Below are 6,000 nucleotides of genomic sequence, written 5' to 3'. Positions count from 1 at the left end.
AGATGCTTTCAGGGAACTGGGCCCAGGGCCCAGTTTCCCGATAACGACGGAGACACGCCTTAAGAGGGTTTTCTACGATTCATCTTACGATCGTTCGTTTGGTTTTTCCGACTGTTTCCCGAACATGCTCGTAGCGTGAACGCGCGTGCACTGCTCTTAAGATGCTCTTAAGGGGAGCTGTCCACGTTAATAGTTCTGAAATATCATCTGATTTGACGGTGATGTCAGGTGACTGCACGTCACAGCTAGGCCTACCATTTAAACTTCGGATCTACACATTCATTCACATCAATACGAAAATAGAAACACTTTGACATCTGCATGTAGCCTAAGCATCCCAAGTAGGTTATATACCACACAGAGACATAAATAATTGTAATTATTTTAAGATTAGATTGTTGCACCATGCAATAATTTTTCGCGGTGTCACTTAAGAACACGTTTGAAGATAAGAAAGAAGTCGAGTAAGAAAGAGAGGAAATGTGTAGGCTTAGATTTTGATGCAGTAGGCCACATAAACCACATGTTGCTTTCTCTGCTTTTTACCTCATAGGCCTAATAAAATATTCACTTAGCAAAGATAATGTCAAACTATTTTGGCAACGTCTCGTTTCATAACTTGGTTGCATTTTTGTCCGCTTTTCATCACATTATTATGACCATTAAATGTAGGCTATTTTGCACGCTAAAATCTGATTCATCACAGGTAACACAATAAAGAATGGGAACGTAAATTGGATTATCTATTCTAAATTGTAATTCCTCAGTATGTCCTGTTGGTGACCTCAGTGAGAAGTACTGTTAAGACGCTCTTAGCCGGTAACGAGTACTCTGGAGCACTCACGACGCTCTTAAGCTACGATGGTTTCGGGAAACAGTCGGCAAATCTTAAGACGTTCGTAAGAGGGACTTTACGACGCTCTTAGGCTTAAGATGCTTTCGGGGAACTGGGCCCAGTTCTTACGCTAACGTTTTGACCAGCAATGTATCTCTCTTGCCTACCTTGCCTCACCATTTCTGTTTTCGAAAGAAAAATGTATGTCCATGGCCTTCAAATCTTATCCTAGTGTTCTAATCCTTGGTGGTTGCGTGCATGCTTGCGCTCTTATTCTCATTCTCTCTCCTGCGCAAACATTATGTCCTGCATGCCTACTGCGTGTAGTTCTACTGCATAAAGTTTCGCAAATAAATTAGTTTTTTTTTACAGAAATGGCCTACTGTCACACTGCATGCAGGCTATAACCAAAAGCACACATTTTGTAAATAAGCGGGTCGGATCGCGGGTCGGGTATAATTTTGTCCTAATTAATATTCACGGTCCGTGTTGCGGTCGGGTTGATTTAAATATCGGGCGACCGCGGGCCGCTTGTGACCAAACCCGCGCAACACTGCTGTCTATTAACTTTGCTGGATAACGTTAGCATTGTGCTTGTTGCTATCATTAACAATACACAGCAGGACAGTCTGTTGTTTTGGTTCTGTTTGACATAATGTGACAGTTCGCACTACGTGAAGGTAATAACAGTTGATAACAATACAGGAGAGATGATTAATGCACCTTAAGCCTTGCCTTAGCATTGCTCTTAATGATTGTTATTAGTTACAGTACATCTTGTTAGTACATTCTCTTGTTTTGGTTCTGTACTGTACCCCATATTTCTGACAGTTTGTGCACAATTATGTCAGCTCAGAGGACAAGTCAGAGGAAATAAAATGTGAAGTAATAACAGTTCATACAATTGTTTTGTAGAGATTTTCATCTTAAGCGTGTCTACATTTCCCTTGGTATCAATAAAGTGTATTTATCTAACTGTTCTATCTTTTTTCTTCACCACAGAGTAGCATCAGGTGATACTGGACTATTGGAATTCTCCATTTACAGATTAGGTGTGATGTAGAAAGGATGGAGCTCCAATCCACTCAGAAAGGTGTCAGATCACTTGTGGCGCACATCCTCCATACTTGTTTCGTTTCCTCACTGAGGTGAAGTATGCCATGCAAATTATTGCCAATTTATTCTCTTTAGTTCACATAGTTCACATAGCTAAAGTTGCTATAGTCCATAGTTCACGTATGTCAAGACATAGAAGTCAGCATGGCCTTCAACTGAACCTACGCTGGGTAAAGATTGTCATGGTCATAGACAAAAATGTGACTATTGAACTGTGGTACTTGATGGCCAAGTACATAGAAGATATTATGCAAAGTAATGTAGCTTCCTCAGGGGCCCCATGTGCTCTGTCTTCCTGGGTCAGAAGTTGCTTCACTTTCATAGAGAGAAAGTGCCATGCAGCCGCCACGCAAAAGACACGCCACGCTGCAGTCGGTCTAAGGGCTGTTTCACACTGGGTGCGTGGCGTGAGCGTATCAGCTGCGTGGCATGTCCGTTTTTATGTCGGCTCCCATGTTAACAGGTTAGAGGTTGCACACTGCCTGTGGAGGCCTTAGGGCTGTTTCACACCGGGTGCGTGGCGTGAACTTCACGTGTCTGTTGCGTGTCAGTTGTGTGTTTCTATTCATTACAGACCATTTTAAAATGTACTAAATACTAAACTGGTAGTGGTCTGTTTCATTACATTTGTACACTGACATGTGGTACATCAAGATCTGCATAACATGGCTGCTGTGATTATTTCTTTATTTGATTGTTTGTTTGTTTGTTAAATAGAGTCATGCAGTACAGTGCTACAACTCCTCTGAATATTCTAACGGTAAGATATTGTACAGCCTCATTTCCAGAATAGTCGGGACAATATGTAAAATACTAATAAAAACTGAAAGGAGTGGTTTATAAACTAGTCAAACATTTCAGATCAACCTTATTGATGTTTAACCACCAAGTACAATATTTTATCCTTTTATTGTCTGAAATAGTGTTTTACATTTTCACTGCATTTTTAAAAATATGTGTGACACTTGATGACAGGTGTTGTGATAGGACATGTTTGGTTTCTAGTCTGCACATCTGAACTTTTGTTTGGAATGTGTTGCAGATATTAGTTTCAGAATAAAGCATGCATTTCAAGAAACGTTAACATTGATTTGATGGAACATGAACATTGTAATCAGTTGCTGAATGCAAGTGTGAATGTCCTATGTTCTGTCATGATATACGGTCATACTTTTCTTTAGAGGCCAGTCGGGTTTCCAGTGCCCCATCGCCAGTTTCCTCTCACTGTTCTCTGGGGTAAGACTTTCACACATTTGCCTCAAGATGAGATGCATTTCTTGCAGTTGCTGCTGTAAGTAAATACTATATTATGGGCCCTGTTTTCGTGGTCTAAAACACATGGTCACTAGTCAAAAGCTTATTATTTAAATTTAGTATCAGGGCCTAAATTTCACTGCAGGATTGCGGGTATTGCGCATAATTTGTTCAAGTCCCTCAACTCTAGCCATCATAATGCGTTATGCACTATGCACAACTTATTATTCACTAGCCTAAAACCGTCAGGCTGAAGGCTAATTACCCTCACGTACATGTATTTCTTAAAGTGACAGGCACTCAATTACACCTACACATCACCAATGTGCTCTCAATTAGACCTACTGTACACACCACATTAAAGATATGCCTAAGTGTAATAGTTTATAAATCAATATGAAGCATTCAAATTACTAAATATGTTTAGCTACTAGTAATTACTAGTAAAATACTACTGTATACATTATTAACTTAATACACTCTATATGAATTAAAAAATATATGAAATAGAAACATATCACATAAGCCATCATTTTCAGTGTGTGTTTGTGTGTGTGGAAAGAGTCAAGCAGAATCTAGGATGGCCACTGGTATGAATGATCCCACTACAGTATGTTCAATATTACTGATGACGTCAAGGTGGTGGGGGGCCCCCAAATCAAATACATTTTTAAAAAATTATCGAAGAAGTATCGAAATCGGAATTCTTGACTTGGTATCAGAATCACCCCCCCCCCCTCCCCTCCCCCCATTGTGTAAATCCCCCCTACATGAATTCCCCCCCCCATTTTGAAAAAATAATTTTAAGCCCTGAGTATGATGTCCAGTCCACATTGGGAGTGTTTTCGTTATCAAATGTCGGGCAGATAGCGCAACAAGGCGTTCCTACGTAGGTTTCTTAATCAGTCATGGGTGTGTTTTGGGCGTAACATCATTTATTAGCCAATGAGAATGACATCTGTCATTCCCTTTAAAGGGATATTCCACCATTTGGGGAATTACACTCATTTTCCACCTCCCCTTTAGTTAAACAATTGATTTTTATCTTTCTCCAGTTCATCCAGCCGTTCTCTGAGTCTGCCAATACCACTTTTAGCTCTAGCCTAGCATAGATCATTGAATCAGATTAGAACATTATCATCTCACCTGCTAAGCATCACGTTTAAAAGTGACTAAGATTTCCGGTAATTTCCCTATTTAAAACTTGTCTCCTCTCAAGTTAGAAACTCTAATAAGACCAACGGAAAATGAAACGTGCTGATTTTCTAGGCTGATTTGACATGGAACTATACTCTCATTCAGGTGTAATAATCCAGTCACTAGCCAATTTGTCTGCTTCACCTAAATAAAAAAGTTATACACAGTTACTTTCACTATTTCACTATACTTTCACACCCCAATAATGTTTGAATGACTGAATAAAAAACCTAAGGGCATTTATCTTGCAGAGCTGCTTACATTTCGTGACAGTGCGCCTTCAGCTGTGCTTCATATGTGGCTCTCAAATAAAGAGAAGTGTAAGATAAGAATAAACTTTGCACTGGGATAATAATCTGCTTTTCGCCAGGCGCCATGTCGCGAAAATAGGGCCCTCTGTGCCTTTCCAATCTGTTTTAGAGTTAAAAGTCTGGCTTTAAATCCCTCTCATCTGCACCCTTCCACATCCCGTTATGAAGGTAAATCCACTATCACAGCCTAACTTGTCACCACGGTTAATTAATAATTAAAGGAACACTCTGGCTGTGTTTAACATAGAGTCCTGTTGCTCGAGGTGACCAAGTACTGTCAGGAAAAAAAAAAAAAATCAGTGCTACCTAACTCAAGTTACCCTGCTAGTGACTTATGCAGCCAGGAGGCTACAAAGCTATGTTCTGGGGGCATCACTTAAACTGTGCTTTTGTGCCTCTTAACAGACTCAAATATGTCATTACAAGTCCTGTGCAACATACTGAAATCTTGATACTTTTAAAGGAAAATTCCTTTTCTGGTTTGTTTTGGATGAACTAGAGTGGTGGACACCGAAATTTGGACGATTGGTCCTGTCTCGACTTTTCTGACTCGTTTTGAATCGCCTTTTCACTTCTCAGGGTGGCTGGCAATACTGTAGTAGGCTACTCAAACATGTCCTAAAACAACCCTTAACGTTTGTTTTCAAAACTGTGCAACTCACCAAGTGGTTAGTGGAGTTCGTTGACTATTAAAAGCAAATATATCGGCGCAATGTATGATTCGTATTTGAACCTGAAGCATAGACGGTGGCGCAGTAGTAATATCAACGTGCAATGAGTCTATCTATCTCCTCAAGACTTTGCGGTTTTTTAAAAATCATACACAGGGACTCTGTCTCTCACAGGCCTTTGCCTACAGAATCTCCTCAGGACTCTGTGGTTTTTTACACCCCAAGGTATTTTTTAGCATTTTAGCACTCATTCTACCATTTTACTCTGTCTGTGTATGGGTGCGTGCGCGCGCGCGCGCGCGTGTGTGCCCCCAGCCCTAGCTGGGAGAGGGCGGCCTGACTTTTGGGGAGCCTGATTTTTGTGAAATGTCGGCAAACACTCTCACAAGCATGAACAAAGAATTTTATTGATTCTATACATATATTCATTAATTAACCATTAAATTGTTAAATCTCATCTCATCATCTGCAAAGTAACGCCTCCTCATGTGATGTCATCATCTGCAAAGTAACGCCTCCTCATGTGATGTCATAAGACACACCCACATCATGTGACCTTATTGGAATGTTCCAGAATCTTCTAGAATATACTAGACACGCCCACTGACCCAAACAT

This window comes from Alosa pseudoharengus, unplaced genomic scaffold (assembly GCF_046254945.1).
Source record: "Alosa pseudoharengus isolate Yale_2024_CS ecotype anadromous, Long Island Sound unplaced genomic scaffold, YU_APseudo_1.1 YU_APseudo_1.1_scf_13, whole genome shotgun sequence".
Taxonomy (NCBI): domain Eukaryota; kingdom Metazoa; phylum Chordata; class Actinopteri; order Clupeiformes; family Clupeidae; genus Alosa; species Alosa pseudoharengus.
This window is presented reverse-complemented; position numbering follows the sequence as displayed.